This window comes from Xyrauchen texanus, unplaced genomic scaffold (assembly GCF_025860055.1).
Source record: "Xyrauchen texanus isolate HMW12.3.18 unplaced genomic scaffold, RBS_HiC_50CHRs HiC_scaffold_413, whole genome shotgun sequence".
NCBI lineage: Eukaryota > Metazoa > Chordata > Actinopteri > Cypriniformes > Catostomidae > Xyrauchen > Xyrauchen texanus.
The window spans coordinates 6196-31191 of NW_026266381.1; the positions used below are offsets into that span (position 1 = coordinate 6196).

Sequence of the window (24996 nt, forward strand, 5' to 3'; positions counted from 1 at the left end):
ACAGATGAATATCTAACGGCGACTTCTAGAGAGAGTTCCTATAGTACTAAATCATCTCCATTTATAGACAGTTTGTCTAACTGTGTACAGATGAATATCTAACGGCCACTTCTAGAGAGAGTACCTATAGTCCTAAATCATCTCCATTTATAGACAGTTTGTCTAACTGTGGACAGATGAATATCTAATGGCCAGTTCTAGAGAGAGTACCTATATTACTAAATCATCTCCATTTATAGACAGTTTGTCTAACTGTGGACAGATGAATATCTAACGGCCACTTCTAGAGAGAGTACCTATAGTACTAAACCATCTCCATTTATAGACAGTTTGTCTAACTGTGGACAGATGAATATCTAATGGCCACTTCTAGTGAGAGAACCTATACTACTAAACCATCTCCATGTATAGTCAGTTTGTCTAACTGTGAACAGATGAATATCTAACGGCCACTTCTAGAGAGAGTACATATAGTACTATATCATCTCCATTTATAGACAGTTTGTCTAACTGTGAACAGATGAATATCTAACGGCCACTTCTAGAGAGAGTACCTATAGTACTAAATCATCTCCATTTATAGACAGTTTGTCTAACTGTGGACAGATGAATATCTAACGGCCACTTCTAGAGTGAGTACCTATAGTACTAAATCACCTCCATTTATAGACAGTTTGTCTAACTGTGGACAGATGAATATCTAACGGCCACTTCTAGAGAGAGTACCTATAGTACTAAATCATCTCCATTTATAGACAGTTTGTCTAACTGTGGACGGATGAATATCTAACGGCCACCTCTAGAGTGAGTACCTATAGTACTAAATCATCTCCATTTATAGACAGTTTGTCTAACTGTGGACGGATGAATATCTAACGGCCACTTCTAGAGAGAGTACCTATAGTACTAAATCATCTCCATTTATAGAAAGTTTGTCTCACTGTGGACGGATGAATATCAAACGGCCACTTCTAGTGAGAGTACCTATAGTACTAAATCATCTCCATTTATAGACAGTTTGTCTCACTGTGGACAGATGAATATCTAACGGCCACTTCTAGTGAGAGTGCCTATAGTAGTACATCATCTCCATTTATAGACAGTTTGTGTAACTGTGGACAGATGAATATCTAACGGCCACTTCTAGAGAGAGTACCTATAGTACTAAATCATCTCCATTTATAGACGGCTTGTCTAACTGTGGACAGATGAATATCTAACGGCCACTTCTAGTGAGAGTACCTAAAGTACTACATCATCTCCATTTATAGACAGCTTGTCTAACTGTGGACAGATGAATATCTAACGGCCAGTTCTAGTGAGAGTACCTATAGTACTAAATCATCTCCGTTTATAGACGGCTTGTCTAACTGTGGACAGATGAAAATCTAACGGCCACTTCTAGTGAGAGTACCTATAGTACTAAATCATCTCCGTTTATAGACAGTTTGTCTAACTGTGGACGGATGAATATCTAACGGCCACTTCTAGTGAGAGTACCTATAGTACTAAATCATCTCCATTTATAGAAAGTTTGTCTCACTGTGGACGGATGAATATCAAACGGCCACTTCTAGTAAGAGTACCTATTGTACTAAATCATCTCCATTTATAGGCAGTTTGTCTCACTGTGCAAAGATGAATATCTAACGGCCACTTCTAGTGAGAGTACATATAGTACTAAATCATCTCCATTTATAGACAGTTTGTCTAACTGTGGATAGATGAATATCAAACGGCCACTTCTATTGAGAGTACCTATAGTACTAAATCATCTCCATTTATAGACAGTTTTTCTAACTGTGCAAAGATGAATATCTAACGGCCACTTCTAGTGAGAGTACCTATAGTACTAAATCATCTCCATTTATAGACAGTTTGTCTCACTGTGGACAGATGAATATCTAACGGCCACTTCTAGTGAGAGTACATATAGTACAAAATCATCTCCATTTATAGACAGTTTGTCTCACTGTGGATAGATCAATATCTAACGGTCACTTCTAGTGAGTACCTATAGTACTAAACCATCTCCATTTATAGACAGTTTGTCTAACTGTGGACAGATGAATATCTAACAGCCACTTCTAGTGAGAGTACCTATAGTACTAAACCATCTCCATTTATAGACAGTTTGTGTAACTGTGGACAGATCAATATCTAACGGCCACTTCTAGTGAGAGTACATATAGTACTAAATCATCTTCATTTATAGACAGTTTGTCTAACTGTGGACAGATGAATATCTAACGGCCACTTCTAGTGAGAGAACCTATACTACTAAACCATCTCCATGTATAGACAGTTTGTCTAACTGTGAACAGATGAATATCTAATGGCGACTTCTAGAGAGAGTTCCTATAGTACTAAATCATCTCCATTTATAGACAGTTTGTCTAACTGTGGACAGATGAATATCTAACGGCCACTTCTAGAGAGAGTACCTATAGTACTAAATCATCTCCATTTATAGAAAGTTTGTCTAACTGTGGACAGATGAATATCTAACGGCCACTTCTAGAGAGAGTACCTATAGTACTAAATCATCTCCATTTATAGACAGTTTGTCTAACTGTGGACAGATGAATATCTAACGGCCACTTCTAGAGAGAGTACCTATAGTACTAAACCATCTCCATTTATAGACAGTTTGTCTAACTGTGGACAGATGAATATCTAACGGCCACTTCTAGTGAGAGAACCTATACTACTAAACCATCTCCATGTATAGACAGTTTGTCTAACTGTGAACAGATGAATATCTAACGGCCACTTCTAGAGAGAGTACATATAGTACTATATCATCTCCATTTATAGACAGTTTGTCTAACTGTGAACAGATGAATATCTAACGGCCACTTCTAGAGAGAGTACCTATAGTACTATCATCTTCATTTATAGACAGTTTGCCTAACTGTGGACAGATGAATATCTAACGGCGACTTCTAGAGAGAGTTCCTATAGTACTAAATCATCTCCATTTATAGACAGTTTGTCTAACTGTGGACAGATGAATATCTAATGGCCACTTCTAGAGAGAGTACCTATAGTACTAAATCATCTCCATTTATAGACAGTTTGTCTAACTGTGGACAGATGAATATCTAACGGCCAGTTCTAGAGAGAGTACCTATAGTACTAAATCATCTCCATTTATAGACAGTTTGTCTAACTGTGGACAGATGAATATCTAACGGCCACTTCTAGAGAGAGTACCTATAGTACTAAACCATCTCCATTTATAGAAAGTTTGTCTAACTGTGGACAGATGAATATCTAATGGCCACTTCTAGTGAGAGAACCTATACTACTAAACCATCTCCATGTATAGACAGTTTGTCTAACTGTGAAGAGATGAATATCTAACGGCCACTTCTAGAGAGAGTACCTATAGTACTATATCATCTCCATTTATAGACAGTTTGTCTAACTGTGAACAGATGAATATCTAACGGCCACTTCTAGAGCGAGTACCTATAGTACTATATCATCTCCATTTATAGACAGTTTGTCTAACTGTGAACAGATGAATATCTAACGGCCACTTCTAGAGAGAGTACCTATAGTACTATCATCTTCATTTATAGACAGTTTGCCTAACTGTGGACAGATGAATATCTAACGGCGACTTCTAGAGAGAGTTCCTATAGTACTAAATCATCTCCATTTATAGACAGTTTGTCTAACTGTGGACAGATGAATATCTAATGGCCACTTCTAGAGAGAGTACCTATAGTACTAAATCATCTCCATTTATATACAGTTTGTCTAACTGTGGACAGATGAATATCTAATGGCCAGTTCTAGAGAGAGTACCTATAGTACTAAATCATCTCCATTTATAGACAGTTTGTCTAACTGTGGACAGATGAATATCTAACGGCCACTTCTAGAGAGAGTACCTATAGTACTAAACCATCTCCATTTATAGACAGTTTGTCTAACTGTGGACAGATGAATATCTAATGGCCACTTCTAGTGAGAGAACCTATACTACTAAACCATCTCCATGTATAGACAGTTTGTCTAACTGTGAACAGATGAATATCTAACGGCCACTTCTAGAGAGAGTACCTATAGTACTATATCATCTCCATTTATAGACAGTTTGTCTAACTGTGAACAGATGAATATCTAACGGCCACTTCTAGAGAGAGTACCTATAGTACTAAATCATCTCCATTTATAGACAGTTTGTCTAACTGTGGACAGATGAATATCTAACGGCCACTTCTAGAGTGAGTACCTATAGTACTAAATCACCTCCATTTATAGACAGTTTGTCTAACTGTGGACAGATGAATATCTAACGGCCACTTCTAGAGAGAGTACCTATAGTACTAAATCATCTCCATTTATAGACAGTTTGTCTAACTGTGGACGGATGAATATCTAACGGCCACCTCTAGAGTGAGTACCTATAGTACTAAATCATCTCCATTTATAGACAGTTTGTCTAACTGTGGACGGATGAATATCTAACGGCCACTTCTAGAGAGAGTACCTATAGTACTAAATCATCTCCATTTATAGAAAGTTTGTCTCACTGTGGACGGATGAATATCAAACGGCCACTTCTAGTGAGAGTACCTATAGTACTAAATCATCTCCATTTATAGACAGTTTTTCTAACTGTGCAAAGATGAATATCTAACGGCCACTTCTAGTGAGAGTACCTATAGTACTAAATCATCTCCATTTATAGACAGTTTGTCTCACTGTGGACAGATGAATATCTAACGGCCACTTCTAGTGAGAGTGCCTATAGTAGTACATCATCTCCATTTATAGACAGTTTGTGTAACTGTGGACAGATGAATATCTAACGGCCACTTCTAGAGAGAGTACCTATAGTACTAAATCATCTCCATTTATAGACGGCTTGTCTAACTGTGGACAGATGAATATCTAACGGCCACTTCTAGTGAGAGTACCTATAGTACTACATCATCTCCATTTATAGACAGCTTGTCTAACTGTGGACAGATGAATATCTAACGGCCAGTTCTAGTGAGAGTACCTATAGTACTAAATCATCTCTGTTTATAGACGGCTTGTCTAACTGTGGACAGATGAAAATCTAACGGCCACTTCTAGTGAGAGTACCTATAGTACTAAATCATCTCCGTTTATAGACAGTTTGTCTAACTGTGGACGGATGAATATCTAACGGCCACTTCTAGTGAGAGTACCTATAGTACTAAATCATCTCCATTTATAGAAAGTTTGTCTCACTGTGGACGGATGAATATCAAACGGCCACTTCTAGTAAGAGTACCTATTGTACTAAATCATCTCCATTTATAGGCAGTTTGTCTCACTGTGCAAAGATGAATATCTAACGGCCACTTCTAGTGAGAGTACATATAGTACTAAATCATCTCCATTTATAGACAGTTTGTCTAACTGTGGATAGATGAATATCAAACGGCCACTTCTATTGAGAGTACCTATAGTACTAAATCATCTCCATTTATAGACAGTTTGTCTAACTGTGGACAGATGAATATCTAACGGCCACTTCTAGAGAGAGTACCTATAGTACTAAATCATCTCCATTTATAGACAGTTTGTCTAACTGTGGACAGATGAATATCTAACGGCCACTTCTAGAGTGAGTACCTATAGTACTAAATCATCTCCATTTATAGACAGTTTGTCTAACTGTGGACAGATGAATATCTAACGGCCACTTCTAGAGAGAGTACCTATAGTACTAAATCATCTCCATTTATAGACAGTTTGTCTAACTGTGGACGGATGAATATCTAACGGCCACTTCTAGTGAGAGTACCTATAGTACTAAATCATCTCCATTTATAGACAGTTTGTCTAACTGTGGACAGATGAATATCTAACGGCCACTTCTAGTGAGAGTACCTATAGTACTAAATCATCTCCATTTATAGACAGTTTGTCTAACTGTGGACAGATGAATATCTAACGGCCACTTCTAGTGAGAGTACCTATAGTACTAAATCATCTCCATTTATAGACAGTTTGTCTAACTGTGGACAGATGAATATCTAACGGCCACTTCTAGAGAGAGTACCTATAGTACTAAATCATCTCCATTTATAGACAGTTTGTCTAACTGTGGACAGATGAATATCTAACGGCCACTTCTAGAGAGAGTACCTATAGTACTAAATCATCTCCATTTATAGACAGTTTGTCTAACTGTGGACAGATGAATATCTAACGGCCACTTCTAGAGAGAGTACCTATAGTACTAAATCATCTCCATTTATAGACAGTTTGTCTAACTGTGGACAGATGAATATCTAACGGCCACTTCTAGTGAGAGTACCTATAGTACTAAATCATCTCCATTTATAGACAGTTTGTCTAACTGTGGACAGATGAATATCTAACGGCCACTTCTAGTGAGAGTACCTATAGTACTAAATCATCTCCATTTATAGACAGTTTGTCTAACTGTGAACAGATGAATATCTAACGGCCACTTCTAGAGAGAGTACCTATAGTACTAAATCATCTCCATTTATAGACAGTTTGTCTAACTGTGAACAGATGAATATCTAACGGCCACTTCTAGAGAGAGTACCTATAGTACTAAATCATCTCCATTTATAGACAGTTTGTCTAACTGTGGACAGATGAATATCTAACGGCCACTTCTAGAGAGAGTACCTATAGTACTAAATCATCTCCATTTATAGACAGTTTGTCTAACTGTGGACAGATGAATATCTAACGGCCACTTCTAGAGAGAGTACCTATAGTACTAAATCATCTCCATTTATAGACAGTTTGTCTAACTGTGGACAGATGAATATCTAACGGCCACTTCTAGAGAGAGTACCTATAGTACTAAATCATCTCCATTTATAGACAGTTTGTCTAACTGTGGACAGATGAATATCTAACGGCCACTTCTAGAGAGAGTACCTATAGTACTAAATCATCTCCATTTATAGACAGTTTGTCTAACTGTGGACAGATGAATATCTAACGGCCACTTCTAGTGAGAGTACCTATAGTACTAAATCATCTCCATTTATAGACAGTTTGTCTAACTGTGGACAGATGAATATCTAACGCCACTTCTAGAGAGAGTACCTATAGTACTAAATCATCTCCATTTATAGACAGTTTGTCTAACTGTGGACAGATGAATATCTAACGCCACTTCTAGAGAGAGTACCTATAGTACTAAATCATCTCCATTTATAGACAGTTTGTCTAACTGTGGACAGATGAATATCTAACGGCCACTTCTAGAGAGAGTACCTATAGTACTAAATCATCTCCATTTATAGACAGTTTGTCTAACTGTGGACAGATGAATATCTAACGGCCACTTCTAGAGAGAGTACCTATAGTACTAAATCATCTCCATTTATAGACAGTTTGTCTAACTGTGGACAGATGAATATCTAACGCCACTTCTAGAGAGAGTACCTATAGTACTAAATCATCTCCATTTATAGACAGTTTGTCTAACTGTGGACAGATGAATATCTAACGGCCACTTCTAGAGAGAGTACCTATAGTACTAAATCATCTCCATTTATAGACAGTTTGTCTAACTGTGGACAGATGAATATCTAACGGCCACTTCTAGAGAGAGTACCTATAGTACTAAATCATCTCCATTTATAGACAGTTTGTCTAACTGTGGACAGATGAATATCTAACGGCCACTTCTAGTGAGAGTACCTATAGTACTAAATCATCTCCATTTATAGACAGTTTGTCTAACTGTGGACAGATGAATATCTAACGGCCACTTCTAGAGAGAGTACCTATAGTACTAAATCATCTCCATTTATAGACAGTTTGTCTAACTGTGGACAGATGAATATCTAACGGCCACTTCTAGAGAGAGTACCTATAGTACTAAATCATCTCCATTTATAGACAGTTTGTCTAACTGTGGACAGATGAATATCTAACGGCCACTTCTAGTGAGAGTACCTATAGTACTAAATCATCTCCATTTATAGACAGTTTGTCTAACTGTGGACAGATGAATATCTAACGGCCACTTCTAGTGAGAGTACCTATAGTACTAAATCATCTCCATTTATAGACAGTTTGTCTAACTGTGGACAGATGAATATCTAACGGCCACTTCTAGTGAGAGTACCTATAGTACTAAATCATCTCCATTTATAGACAGTTTGTCTAACTGTGGACAGATGAATATCTAACTGCCACTTCTAGTGAGAGTACCTATAGTACTAAATCATCTCCATTTATAGACAGTTTGTCTAACTGTGGACAGATGAATATCTAACGGCCACTTCTAGAGAGAGTACCTATAGTACTAAATCATCTCCATTTATAGACAGTTTGTCTAACTGTGGACAGATGAATATCTAACGGCCACTTCTAGTGAGAGTACCTATAGTACTAAATCATCTCCATTTATAGACAGTTTGTCTAACTGTGGACAGATGAATATCTAACGGCCACTTCTAGTGAGAGTACCTATAGTACTAAATCATCTCCATTTATAGACAGTTTGTCTAACTGTGGACAGATGAATATCTAACGCCACTTCTAGAGAGAGTACCTATAGTACTAAATCATCTCCATTTATAGACAGTTTGTCTAACTGTGGACAGATGAATATCTAACTGCCACTTCTAGAGAGAGTACCTATAGTACTAAATCATCTCCATTTATAGACAGTTTGTCTAACTGTGGACAGATGAATATCTAACGGCCACTTCTAGAGAGAGTACCTATAGTACTAAATCATCTCCATTTATAGACAGTTTGTCTAACTGTGGACAGATGAATATCTAACGGCCACTTCTAGTGAGAGTACCTATAGTACTAAATCATCTCCATTTATAGACAGTTTGTCTAACTGTGGACAGATGAATATCTAACGGCCACTTCTAGTGAGAGTACCTATAGTACTAAATCATCTCCATTTATAGACAGTTTGTCTAACTGTGGACAGATGAATATCTAACGCCACTTCTAGTGAGAGTACCTATAGTACTAAATCATCTCCATTTATAGACAGTTTGTCTAACTGTGGACAGATGAATATCTAACGGCCACTTCTAGTGAGAGTACCTATAGTACTAAATCATCTCCATTTATAGACAGTTTGTCTAACTGTGGACAGATGAATATCTAACTGCCACTTCTAGAGAGTTCCTATAGTACTAAATCATCTCCATTTATAGACAGTTTGTCTAACTGTGGACAGATGAATATCTAACGGCCACTTCTAGAGAGAGTACCTATAGTACTAAACCATCTCCATTTATAGACAGTTTGTCTAACTGTGGACAGATGAATATCTAACAGCCACTTCTAGTGAGAGTACCTATAGTACTAAACCATCTCCATTTATAGACAGTTTGTGTAACTGTGGACAGATCAATATCTAACGGCCACTTCTAGTGAGAGTACCTATAGTACTAAATCATCTCCATTTATAGACAGTTTGTACTAACTGTGGACAGATGAATATCTAACGACCACTTCTAGAGAGTACCTATAGTACTAAATCATCTCCATTTATAGACAGTTTGTCTAACTGTGGACAGATGAATATCTAACGGCCACTTCTAGAGAGTACCTATAGTACTAAATCATCTCCATTTATAGACAGTTTGTCTAACTGTGGACAGATGAATATCTAACGGCCACTTCTAGAGTGAGAGTACCTATAGTACTAAACCATCTCCATTTATAGACAGTTTGTCTAACTGTGGACAGATGAATATCTAACTGGCCACTTCTAGTAGAGAGTACCTATAGTACTAAATCATCTCCATTTATAGACAGTTTGTCTAACTGTGGACAGATGAATATCTAACGGCCACTTCTAGAGAGAGTACCTATAGTACTAAATCATCTCCATTTATAGACAGTTTGTCTCACTGTGGACAGATGAATATCTAACTGCCACTTCTAGTGAGAGTACCTATAGTACAAATCATCTCCATTTATAGACAGTTTGTCTCACTGTGGACAGATGAATATCTAACGGCCACTTCTAGTGAGAGTACCTATAGTACTAAATCATCTCCATTTATAGACAGTTTGTCTAACTGTGGACAGATGAATATCTAACGGCCACTTCTAGTGAGAGTACCTATAGTACTAAATCATCTCCATTTATAGACAGTTTGTCTAACTGTGGACAGATGAATATCTAACGGCCACTTCTAGTGAGAGTACCTATAGTACTAAATCATCTCCATTTATAGACAGTTTGTCTCACTGTGGACAGATGAATATCTAACGGCCACTTCTAGTGAGTACCTATAGTACTAAATCATCTCCATTTATAGACAGTTTGTCTAACTGTGGACAGATGAATATCTAACGGCCACTTCTAGTGAGAGTACTTATAGTACTAAATCATCTTCATTTATAGACAGTTTGTCTAACTGTGGACAGATGAATATCTAACGCCACTTCTAGTGAGAGTACCTATAGTACTAAATCATCTCCATTTATAGACAGTTTGTCTAACTGTGACAGATGAATATCTAACGGACACTTCTAGTGAGAGTACCTATAGTACTAAACCATCTCCATTTATAGACAGTTTGTCTAACTGTGGACAGATGAATATCTAACAGCCACTTCTAGTGAGAGTACCTATAGTACTAAATCATCTCCATTTATAGACAGTTTGTCTAACTGTGGACAGATGAATATCTAACTTGGCCACTTCTAGTGAGAGTACCTATAGTACTAAATCATCTTCATTTATAGACAGTTTGTACTAACTGTGGACAGATGAATATCTAACGGCCACTTCTAGTAGAGAGTACCTACAGTACTAAATCATCTCCATTTATAGACAGTTTGTCTCAACTGTGGACAGATGAATATCTAACTGGCCACTTCTAGGAGGAGTACCTATAGTACTAAATCATCTCCATTTATAGACAGTTTGTCTAACTGTGACAGATGAATATCTAACGGCCACTTCTAGAGAGAGTACCTATAGTACTAAACCATCTCCATTTATAGACAGTTTGTCTAACTGTGACAGATGAATATCTAATGGCCACTTCTAGTGAGAGAACCTATACTACTAAACCATCTCCATGTGTAGACAGTTTGTCTAACTGTGAACAGATGAATATCTAACGGCCACTTCTAGAGAGAGTACCTATAGTACTATATCATCTCCATTTATAGACAGTTTGTCTAACTGTGAACAGATGAATATCTAACGGCCACTTCTAGAGAGAGTACCTATAGTACTATATCATATCCATTTATAGACAGTTTGTCTAACTGTGGACAGATGAATATCTAACGGCCACTTCTAGTGAGAGTACCTATAGTACTACATCATCTCCGTTTATAGACAGTTTGTCTAACTGTGGACAGATGAATATCTAACGGCCACTTCTAGAGAGAGTACCTATAGTACTAAATCATCTCCATTTATAGACAGTTTGTCTAACTGTGGACAGATGAATATCTAACGGCCACTTCTAGAGAGAGTACCTATAGTACTAAACCATCTCCATTTATAGACAGTTTGTCTAACTGTGGACAGATGAATATCTAATGCCCAATTCTAGTGAGAGAACCTATACTACTAAACCATCTCCATGTATAGACAGTTTGTCTAACTGTGAACAGATGAATATCTAACGGCCACTTCTAGAGAGAGTACCTATAGTACTATATCATCTCCATTTATAGACAGTTTGTCTAACTGTGAACAGATGAATATCTAACGGCCACTTCTAGAGAGAGTTCCTATAGTACTAAATCATCTCCATTTATAGACAGTTTGTCTAACTGTGGACAGATGAATATCTAACGGCCACTTCTATAGAGAGTAGCTATAGTACTAAATCATCTCCATTTATAGACAGCTTGTCTAACTGTGGACAGATGAATATCTAACGGCCACTTCTAGTGAGAGTACCTATAGTACTACATCATCTCCATTTATAGACGGTTTGTCTAACTGTGGACAGATGAATATCTAACGGCCACTTCTAGTGAGAGTACCTATAGTACTAAATCATCTCCGTTTATAGACAGCTTGTCTAACTGTGGACAGATGAATATCTAACGGCCACTTCTAGTGAGAGTACCTATAGTACTACATCATCTCCATTTATAGATCTAGTTTGTCTAACTGTGACAGATGAATATCTAACGCCACTTCTAGTGAGAGTACCTATAGTACTAAATCATCTCCGTTTATAGACAGCTTGTCTAACTGTGGACAGATGAATATCTAACGGCCACTTCTAGTGAGAGTACCTATAGTACTACATCATCTCCATTTATAGACGGCTTGTCTAACTGTGGACAGATGAATATCTAACGGCCACTTCTAGAGAGAGTACCTATAGTACTAAATCATCTCCATTTATAGACGGTTTGTCTAACTGTGGACAGATGAATATCTAACGGCCACTTCTAGAGAGAGTACCTATAGTACTAAATCATCTCCATTTATAGACAGTTTGTCTAACTGTGGACAGATGAATATCTAACGGCTACTTCTAGAGAGAGTACCTATAGTACTAAATCATCTCCATTTATAGACAGTTTGTCTAACTGTGACAGATGAATATCTAACGGCCACTTCTAGTGAGAGTACCTATAGTACTAAATCATCTCCATTTATAGACAGTTTGTCTAACTGTGGACAGATGAATATCTAACGGCCACTTCTAGTGAGAGTACCTATAGTACTAAATCATCTCCATTTATAGACAGTTTGTCTAACTGTGGACAGATGAATATCTAACGGCCACTTCTAGAGAGAGTACCTATAGTACTAAATCATCTCCATTTATAGACAGTTTGTCTAACTGTGACAGATGAATATCTAACGCCACTTCTAGAGAGAGTACCTATAGTACTAAATCATCTCCATTTATAGACAGTTTGTCTAACTGTGGACAGATGAATATCTAACGGCCACTTCTAGAGAGAGTACCTATAGTACTAAATCATCTCCATTTATAGACAGTTTGTCTAACTGTGACAGATGAATATCTAACGGCCACTTCTAGTGAGAGTACCTATAGTACTAAATCATTCCATTTATAGACAGTTTGTCTAACTGTGGACAGATGAATATCTAACGCCACTTCTAGTGAGAGTACATATAGTACTAAATCATCTCCATTTATAGACAGTTTGTCTAACTGTGGACAGATGAATATCTAACGGCCACTTCTAGTGAGAGTACCTATAGTACTAAATCATCTCCATTTATAGACAGTTTGTCTCAACTGTGGACAGATGAATATCTAACGGCCACTTCTAGAGAGAGTACCTATAGTACTAAATCATCTCCATTTATAGACAGTTTGTCTAACTGTGGACAGATGAATATCTAACGCCACTTCTAGAGAGAGTACCTATAGTACTAAATCATCTCCATTTATAGACAGTTTGTCTAACTGTGACAGATGAATATCTAATGGCCAATTTCTAGTGAGAGAACCTATAGTACTAAACCATCTCCATTTGTAGACAGCTTGTCTAACTGTGAACAGATGAATATCTAACGCCACTTGCTAGAGAGAGTACCTATAGTACTATATCATCTCCATTTATAGACAGCTTGTCTAACTGTGAACAGATGAATATCTAACGGCCACTTCTAGAGAGAGTACTCTATAGTACTATATCATATCTACTTATAGACAGTTTGTCTCAACTGTGGACAGATGAATATCTAACGGCCACTTCTAGTGAGAGTACCTATATTACTACATCATCTCCGTTTATAGACAGTTTGTCTAACTGTGGACAGATGAATATCTAACGGCCACTTCTAGAGAGAGTACCTATAGTACTAAATCATCTCCATTTATAGACAGTTTGTCTAACTGTGGACAGATGAATATCTAACGGCCACTTCTAGAGAGAGTACCTATAGTACTAAACCATCTCCGTTTATAGACAGCTTGTCTAACTGTGGATAGATCAATATCTAACGGTCACTTCTAGTGAGTACCTATAGTACTAAATCATCTCCATTTATAGACAGTTTGTCTAACTGTGGACAGATCAATATCTAACGGCCACTTCTAGTAGAGAGTACATATAGTACTAAATCATCTCCATTTATAGACAGTTTGGCTAACTGTGACAGATGAATATCTAACGGCCACTTCTAGTGAGAGTACCTATAGTACTAAATCATCTTCATTTATAGACAGTTTGTCTAACTGTGGACAGATGAATATCTAACTGCTACTTCTAGAGAGAGTTCCATAGTACTAAATCATCTCCATTTATAGACAGTTTGTCTAACTGTGGACAGATGAATATCTAACGCCACTTCTAGAGAGAAATACCTATAGTACTAAACCATCTCCATTTATAGACAGTTTGTCTAACTGTGGACAGATGAATATCTAACGGCCACTTCTAGTGAGAGTACCTATAGTACTAAACCATCTCCATTTATAGACAGTTTGTGTAACTGTGGACAGATCAATATCTAACGGCCACTTCTAGTGAGAGTACATATAGTACTAAATCATCTTCATTTATAGACAGTTTGTACAACTGTGGACAGATGAATATCTAACGGCCACTTCTAGTGAGAGTACCTATAGTACTAAACCATCTCCATTTATAGACAGTTTGTCTCACTGTGGACAGATGAATATCTAACGGCCACTTCTAGAGAGAGTACCTATAGTACTAAATCATCTCCATTTATAGACAGTTTGTCTAACTGTGGACAGATGAATATCTAACGGCCACTTCTAGAGAGAGTACCTATAGTACTAAACCATCTCCATTTATAGACAGTTTGTCTAACTGTGGACAGATGAATATCTAATGGCCACTTCTAGTGAGAGAACCTATACTACTAAACCATCTCCATGTGTAGACAGTTTGTCTAACTGTGAACAGATGAATATCTAACGGCCACTTCTAGAGAGAGTACCTATAGTACTAAATCATCTCCATTTATAGACAGTTTGTCTCACTGTGGACAGATGAATATCTAACGGCCAATTTCTAGTGAGAGTGCACACATATAGTACATAAATCATCTCCATTTATAGACAAGTTTGTCTCACTGTGGATAGATCAATATCTAACGGTCACTTCTAGTGAGTACCTATAGTACTAAATCATCTCCATTTATAGACAGTTTGTCTAACTGTGGACAGATCAATATCTAACGGCCACTTCTAGTGAGAGTACTTATAGTACTAAATCATCTTCATTTATAGACAGTTTGTCTCACTGTGGACAGATGAATATCTAACGGCCACTTCTAGTGAGAGTACATATAGTACAAAATCATCTCCATTTATAGACAGTTTGTCTCACTGTGGATAGATCAATATCTAACGGTCACTTCTAGTGAGAGTACCTATAGTACTAAATCATCTCCATTTATAGACAGTTTGTCTAACTGTGGACAGATGAATATCTAACGGCTAACTTCTAGTGAGAGTACCTATAGTACTAAATCATCTCCATTTATAGACAGTTTGTCTAACTGTGGACAGATGAATATCTAACGGACACTTCTAGAGAGAGTACCTATAGTACTAAACCATCTCCATTTATAGACAGTTTGTCTAACTGTGGACAGATGAATATCTAACAGCCACTTCTAGTGAGAGTACCTATAGTACTAAACCATCTCCATTTATAGACAGTTTGTGTAACTGTGGACAGATCAATATCTAACGGCCACTTCTAGTGAGAGTACATATAGTACTAAATCATCTTCATTTATAGACAGTTTGTACAACTGTGGACAGATGAATATCTAACGGCCACTTCTAGTGAGAGTACCTATAGTACTAAACCATCTCCATTTATAGACAGTTTGTCTCACTGTGGACAGATGAATATCTAACGGCCACTTCTAGAGAGAGTACCTATAGTACTAAATCATCTCCATTTATAGACAGTTTGTCTAACTGTGGACAGATGAATATCTAACGCCACTTCTAGAGAGAGTACCTATAGTACTAAATCATCTCCATTTATAGACAGCTTGTCTAACTGTGGACAGATGAATATCTAACGGCCACTTCTAGAGAGAGTACCTATAGTACTAAACCATCTCCATTTATAGACAGTTTGTCTAACTGTGGACAGATGAATATCTAATGGCCACTTCTAGTGAGAGATACCTATAGTACTAAATCATCTCCATTTATAGACAGTTTGTCTAACTGTGAACAGATGAATATCTAACGGCCACTTCTAGAGAGAGTACCTATAGTACTATATCATCTCCATTTATAGACAGTTTGTCTAACTGTGGACAGATGAATATCTAACGGCCACTTCTAGTAGAGAGTACCTATAGTACTATATCATCTCCATTTATAGACAGTTTGTCTAACTGTGGACAGATGAATATCTCAACGCCACTTGAGAGAGTACCTATAGTACTAAATCATCTCCATTTATAGACAGTTTGTCTAACTGTGGACAGATGAATATCTAACGGCCACTTCTAGAGAAGAGTACCTATAGTACTAAACCATCTCCATTTATAGACAGTTTGTCTAACTGTGGACAGATGAATATCTAACGGCCAATTCTAGTGAGAGAACCTATACTACTAAACCATCTCCATGTATAGACAGTTTGTCTAACTGTGAACAGATGAATATCTAACGGCCACTTCTAGAGAGAGTACCTATAGTACTATATCATCTCCATTTATAGACAGTTTGTCTAACTGTGAACAGATGAATATCTAACGGCCACTTCTAGAGAGAGTTCCTATAGTACTAAATCATCTCCATTTATAGACAGTTTGTCTAACTGTGGACAGATGAATATCTAACGGCCACTTCTAGAGAGAGTAGCTATAGTACTAAATCATCTCCATTTATAGACAGCTTGTCTAACTGTGGACAGATGAATATCTAACGGCCACTTCTAGTGAGAGTACCTATAGTACTAAATCATCTCCATTTATAGACAGTTTGTCTAACTGTGGACAGATGAATATCTAACGGCCACTTCTAGTGAGAGTACCTATAGTACTAAATCATCTCCAGCTTATAGACAGCTTGTCTAACTGTGGACAGATGAATATCTAACGGCCACTTCTAGTGAGAGTACCTATAGTACTACATCATCTCCATTTATAGACAGTTTGTCTAACTGTGGACAGATGAATATCTAACGCCACTTCTAGTGAGAGTACCTATAGTACTAAATCATCTCCATTTATAGACAGTTTGTCTAACTGTGGACAGATGAATATCTAACGGCCACTTCTAGTGAGAGTACCTATAGTACTAAATCATCTCCATTTATAGACAGTTTGTCTAACTGTGGACAGATGAATATCTAACGGCCACTTCTAGAGAGAGTACCTATAGTACTAAATCATCTCCATTTATAGACAGTTTGTCTAACTGTGGACAGATGAATATCTAACGGCCACTTCTAGTGAGAGTACCTATAGTACTAAATCATCTCCATTTATAGACAGTTTGTCTAACTGTGGACAGATGAATATCTAACGGCCACTTCTAGAGAGAGTACCTATAGTACTAAATCATCTCCATTTATAGACAGTTTGTCTAACTGTGGACAGATGAATATCTAACGCCACTTCTAGTGAGAGTACCTATAGTACTAAATCATCTCCATTTATAGACAGTTTGTCTAACTGTGGACAGATGAATATCTAACGGCCACTTCTAGTGAGAGTACCTATAGTACTAAATCATCTCCATTTATAGACAGTTTGTCTAACTGTGGACAGATGAATATCTAACGGCCACTTCTAGTGAGAGTACCTATAGTACTAAATCATCTCCATTTATAGACAGTTTGTCTCACTGTGGACAGATGAATATCTAACGGCCACTTCTAGTGAGAGTACCTATAGTACTAAATCATCTCCATTTATAGACAGTTTGTCTAACTGTGGACAGATGAATATCTAACGGCCACTTCTAGTGAGAGTACCTATAGTACTAAATCATCTCCATTTATAGACAGTTTGTCTAACTGTGGACAGATGAATATCTAACAGCCACTTCTAGTGAGAGTACCTATAGTACTAAATCATCTCCATTTATAGACAGTTTGTCTAACTGTGGACAGATGAATATCTAACGGCCACTTCTAGTGAGAGTACCTATAGTACTAAATCATCTCCATTTATAGACAGTTTGTCTAACTGTGGACAGATGAATATCTAACGGCCACTTCTAGTGAGAGTACCTATAGTACTAAACCATCTCCATTTATAGACAGTTTGTCTCACTGTGGACAGATGAATATCTAACGGCCACTTCTAGAGAGAGTACCTATAGTACTAAATCATCTCCATTTATAGACAGTTTGTCTAACTGTGGATAGATGAATATCTAACGGCCACTTCTAGTGAGAGTACATATAGTACAAAATCATCTCCATTTATAGACAGTTTGTCTAACTGTGGATAGATGAATATCTAACGGCCACTTCTAGTGAGTACCTATAGTACTAAATCATCTCCATTTATAGACAGTTTGTCTCACTGTGGACAGATCAATATCTAACGGCCACTTCTAGTGAGAGTACATATAGTACTAAATCATCTCCATTTATAGACAGTTTGTCTAACTGTGGATAGATGAATATCTAACGGCCACTTCTAGTGAGAGTACTTATAGTACTAAATCATCTTCATTTATAGACAGTTTGTCTAACTGTGGACAGATGAATATCTAACGGCGACTTCTAGAGAGAGTTCCTATAGTACTAAATCATCTCCATTTATAGACAGTTTGTCTAACTGTGGACAGATGAATATCTAACGGCCACTTCTAGAGAGAGTACCTATAGTACTAAATCATCTCCATTTATAGACAGTTTGTCTAACTGTGGACAGATTAATATCTAACGGCCACTTCTAGAGAGAGTACCTATAGTACTAAATCATCTCCATTTATAGACAGTTTGTCTAACTGTGGACAGATGAATATCTAACGGCCACTTCTAGTGAGAGAACCTATACTACTAAACCATCTCCATGTATAGACAGTTTGTCTAACTGTGAACAGATGAATATCTAACGGCCACTTCTAGAGAGAGTACCTATAGTACTATATCATCTCCATTTATAGACAGTTTGTCTAACTGTGAACAGATGAATATCTAACGGCCACTTCTAGAGAGAGTACCTATAGTACTAAATCATCTCCATTTATAGACAGTTTGTCTAACTGTGGACAGATGAATATCTAACGGCCACTTCTAGAGAGAGTACCTATAGTACTAAATCATCTCCATTTATAGACAGTTTGTCTAACTGTGGACAGATGAATATCTAACGGCCACTTCTAGAGAGAGTACCTATAGTACTAAATCATCTCCATTTATAGACAGTTTGTCTAACTGTGGACGGATGAATATCTAACGGCCACTTCTAGTGAGAGTACCTATAGTACTAAATCATCTCCATTTATAGACAGTTTGTCTAACTGTGAACAGATGAATATCTAACGGCCACTTCTAGAGAGAGTACCTATAGTACTAAATCATCTCCATTTATAGACAGTTTGTCTAACTGTGGACAGATGAATATCTAACGGCCACTTCTAGAGAGAGTACCTATAGTACTAAATCATCTCCATTTATAGACAGTTTGTCTAACTGTGGACAGATGAATATCTAACGGCCACTTCTAGTGAGAGTACCTATAGTACTAAATCATCTCCATTTATAGACAGTTTGTCTAACTGTGGACAGATGAATATCTAACGGCCACTTCTAGAGAGAGTACCTATAGTACTAAATCATCTCCATTTATAGACAGTTTGTCTAACTGTGGACAGATGAATATCTAACGGCCACTTCTAGTGAGAGTACCTATAGTACTAAATCATCTCCATTTATAGACAGTTTGTCTAACTGTGGACAGATGAATATCTAACGGCCACTTCTAGTGAGAGTACCTATAGTACTAAATCATCTCCATTTATAGACAGTTTGTCTAACTGTGGACAGATGAATATCTAACGGCCACTTCTAGTGAGAGTACCTATAGTACTAAATCATCTCCATTTATAGACAGTTTGTCTAACTGTGGACAGATGAATATCTAACGGCCACTTCTAGTGAGAGTACCTATAGTACTAAATCATCTCCATTTATAGACAGTTTGTCTAACTGTGGACAGATGAATATCTAACGGCCACTTCTAGTGAGAGTACCTATAGTACTAAATCATCTCCATTTATAGACAGTTTGTCTAACTGTGGACAGATGAATATCTAACGCCACTTCTAGTGAGAGTACCTATAGTACTAAATCATCTCCATTTATAGACAGTTTGTCTAACTGTGGACAGATGAATATCTAACGGCCACTTCTAGTGAGAGTACCTATAGTACTAAATCATCTCCATTTATAGACAGTTTGTCTAACTGTGGACAGATGAATATCTAACGGCCACTTCTAGTGAGAGTACCTATAGTACTAAATCATCTCCATTTATAGACAGTTTGTCTAACTGTGGACAGATGAATATCTAACGGCCACTTCTAGTGAGAGTACCTATAGTACTAAATCATCTCCATTTATAGACAGTTTGTCTAACTGTGGACAGATGAATATCTAACGGCCACTTCTAGTGAGAGTACCTATAGTACTAAATCATCTCCATTTATAGACAGTTTGTCTAACTGTGGACAGATGAATATCTAACGCCACTTCTAGAGAGAGTACCTATAGTACTAAATCATCTCCATTTATAGACAGTTTGTCTAACTGTGGACAGATGAATATCTAACTGCCACTTCTAGTGAGAGTACCTATAGTACTAAATCATCTCCATTTATAGACAGTTTGTCTAACTGTGGACAGATGAATATCTAACGGCCACTTCTAGAGAGAGTACCTATAGTACTAAATCATCTCCATTTATAGACAGTTTGTCTAACTGTGGACAGATGAATATCTAACGCCACTTCTAGTGAGAGTACCTATAGTACTAAATCATCTCCATTTATAGACAGTTTGTCTAACTGTGGACAGATGAATATCTAACGGCCACTTCTAGTGAGAGTACCTATAGTACTAAATCATCTCCATTTATAGACAGTTTGTCTAACTGTGGACAGATGAATATCTAACTGCCACTTCTAGTAGAGAGTACCTATAGTACTAAATCATCTCCATTTATAGACAGTTTGTCTAACTGTGAACAGATGAATATCTAACGCCACTTCTAGAGAGAGTACCTATAGTACTAAATCATCTCCATTTATAGACAGTTTGTCTAACTGTGGACAGATGAATATCTAACTGCCACTTCTAGAGAGAGTACCTATAGTACTAAATCATCTCCATTTATAGACAGTTTGTCTAACTGTGGACAGATGAATATCTAACGGCCACTTCTAGTGAGAGTACCTATAGTACTAAATCATCTCCATTTATAGACAGTTTGTCTAACTGTGGACAGGATGAATATCTAACGGCCACTTCTAGTGAGAGTACCTATAGTACAAAATAATCTCCATTTATAGACAGTTTGTCTAACTGTGGAAGGATGAATATCTAACGGCCACTTCTAGTGAGAGTACCTATAGTACTAAACCATCTCCATTTATAGACAGTTTGTCTCACTGTGGACAGATGAATATCTAACGGCCACTTCTAGAGAGAGTACCTATAGTACTAAATCATCTCCATTTATAGACAGTTTGTCTAACTGTGGACAGATGAATATCTAACGGCCACTTCTAGAGAGAGTACCTATAGTACTAAACCATCTCCATTTATAGACAGTTTGTCTAACTGTGGACAGATGAATATCTAATGGCCACTTCTAGTGAGAGAACCTATACTACTAAACCATCTCCATGTGTAGACAGTTTGTCTAACTGTGAACAGATGAATATCTAACGGCCACTTCTAGAGAGAGTACCTATAGTACTATATCATCTCCATTTATAGACAGTTTGTCTAACTGTGAACAGATGAATATCTAACGGCCACTTCTAGTGAGAGTACCTATAGTACTACATCATCTCCGTTTATAGACAGTTTGTCTAACTGTGGACAGATGAATATCTAACGGCCACTTCTAGTGAGAGTACCTATAGTACTAAATCATCTCCATTTATAGACAGTTTGTCTAACTGTGGACGGATGAATATCTAACGGCCACTTCTAGAGAGAGTACCTATAGTACTAAATCATCTCCATTTATAGACAGTTTGTCTAACTGTGGACAGATGAATATCTAACGCCACTTCTAGGAGAGTACCTATAGTACTAAACCATCTCCATTTATAGACAGTTTGTCTAACTGTGGACAGATGAATATCTAACGGCCACTTCTAGAGAGAGTACCTATAGTACTAAATCATCTCCATTTATAGACAGTTTGTCTAACTGTGGACAGATGAATATCTAACGGCCACTTCTAGTGAGAGTACCTATAGTACTAAATCATCTCCATTTATAGACAGTTTGTCTAACTGTGGACAGATGAATATCTAACGGCCACTTCTAGAGAGAGTACCTATAGTACTAAATCATCTCCATTTATAGACAGTTTGTCTAACTGTGGACAGATGAATATCTAACGGCCACTTCTAGAGAGAGTACCTATAGTACTAAATCATCTCCATTTATAGACAGTTTGTCTAACTGTGGACAGATGAATATCTAACGGCCACTTCTAGAGAGAGTACCTATAGTACTAAATCATCTCCATTTATAGACAGTTTGTCTAACTGTGGACAGATGAATATCTAACGGCCACTTCTAGTGAGAGTACCTATAGTACTAAATCATCTCCATTTATAGACAGTTTGTCTAACTGTGGACAGATGAATATCTAACGGCCACTTCTAGTGAGAGTACCTATAGTACTAAATCATCTCCATTTATAGACAGTTTGTCTAACTGTGGACAGATGAATATCTAACGGCCACTTCTAGTGAGAGTACCTATAGTACTAAATCATCTCCATTTATAGACAGTTTGTCTAACTGTGGACAGATGAATATCTAACGGCCACTTCTAGTAGAGAGTACCTATAGTACTAAATCATCTCCATTTATAGACAGTTTGTCTAACTGTGGACAGATGAATATCTAACGCCACTTCTAGAGAGAGTACCTATAGTACTAAATCATCTCCATTTATAGACAGTTTGTCTAACTGTGGACAGATGAATATCTAACGGCCACTTCTAGTGAGAGTACCTATAGTACTAAATCATCTCCATTTATAGACAGTTTGTCTAACTGTGGACAGATGAATATCTAACGCCACTTCTAGAGAGAGTACCTATAGTACTAAATCATCTCCATTTATAGACAGTTTGTCTAACTGTGGACAGATGAATATCTAACGGCCACTTCTAGTAGAGAGTACCTATAGTACTAAATCATCTCCATTTATAGACAGTTTGTCTAACTGTGGACAGATGAATATCTAACGGCCACTTCTAGTGAGAGTACCTATAGTACTAAATCATCTCCATTTATAGACAGTTTGTCTAACTGTGGACAGATGAATATCTAACGGCCACTTCTAGTAGAGAGTACCTATAGTACTAAATCATCTCCATTTATAGACAGTTTGTCTAACTGTGGACAGATGAATATCTAACGCCACTTCTAGTGAGAGTACCTATAGTACTAAATCATCTCCATTTATAGACAGTTTGTCTCAACTGTGGACAGATGAATATCTAACGGCCACTTCTAGTGAGAGTACCTATAGTACTAAATCATCTCCATTTATAGACAGTTTGTCTAACTGTGGACAGATGAATATCTAACGGCCACTTCTAGTGAGAGTACCTATAGTACTAAATCATCTCCATTTATAGACAGTTTGTCTAACTGTGGACAGATGAATATCTAACGCCACTTCTAGTGAGAGTACCTATAGTACTAAATCATCTCCATTTATAGACAGTTTGTCTAACTGTGGACAGATGAATATCTAACGGCCACTTCTAGTGAGAGTACCTATAGTACTAAATCATCTCCATTTATAGACAGTTTGTCTAACTGTGGACAGATGAATATCTAACAGCCACTTCTAGTGAGAGTACCTATAGTACTAAATCATCTCCATTTATAGACAGTTTGTCTAACTGTGGACAGATGAATATCTAACGGCCACTTCTAGTGAGAGTACCTATAGTACTAAATCATCTTCATTTATAGACAGTTTGTCTAACTGTGGACATGATGAATATCTAACGGCCACTTCTAGTGAGAGTACCTATAGTACTAAATCATCTCCATTTATAGACAGTTTGTCTCACTGTGGACAGATGAATATCTAACGGCCACTTCTAGAGAGAGTACCTATAGTACTAAATCATCTCCATTTATAGACAGTTTGTCTAACTGTGGACAGATTAATATCTAACGGCCACTTCTAGAGAGAGTAGCTATAGTACTAAATCATCTCCATTTATAGACAGTTTGTCTAACTGTGGACAGATGAATATCTAACGGCCACTTCTAGTGAGAGAACCTATACTACTAAACCATCTCCATGTATAGACAGTTTGTCTAACTGTGAACAGATGAATATCTAACGGCCACTTCTAGAGAGAGTACCTATAGTACTATATCATCTCCATTTATAGACAGTTTGTCTAACTGTGAACAGATGAATATCTAACGGCCACTTCTAGTGAGAGTACCTATAGTACTAAATCATATCCATTTATAGACAGTTTGTCTAACTGTGGACAGATGAATATCTAACTGCCACTTTCTAGTGAGAGTACCTATAGTACTAAATCATCTCCATTTATAGACAGTTTGTCTAACTGTGGACAGATGAATATCTAACTGCCACTTCTAGAGAGAGTACCTATAGTACTAAATCATCTCCATTTATAGACAGTTTGTCTAACTGTGGACAGATGAATATCTAACTGCCACTTCTAGTGAGAGTACCTATAGTACTAAATCATCTCCATTTATAGACAGTTTGTCTAACTGTGGACAGATGAATATCTAACGCCACTTCTAGTGAGAGTACCTATAGTACTAAATCATCTCCATTTATAGACAGTTTGTC

At 37.1% G+C, this 24996-nt stretch overlaps 1 long non-coding RNA gene across 2 annotated transcripts; it reads right to left on the reverse strand.

The window, feature by feature from the left end:
• Nucleotides 1-9953: 9953 nt before the first annotated feature.
• LOC127642139 (uncharacterized) lies at nt 9954-22102 on the reverse strand. 2 transcript variants are annotated; one of them, XR_007970294.1, is made up of 3 exons: nt 22035-22102; nt 17653-17824; nt 9954-10257 (listed from the first exon to the last, which is right to left on the reverse strand). It is a non-coding gene; the product is annotated as an uncharacterized LOC127642139 (long non-coding RNA). The 2 variants fall into 2 exon arrangements; XR_007970293.1 differs by lacking the exon at nt 22035-22102 and adding an exon at nt 19285-19352.
• Between the last annotated feature and the right edge of the window lie 2894 nt (nt 22103-24996).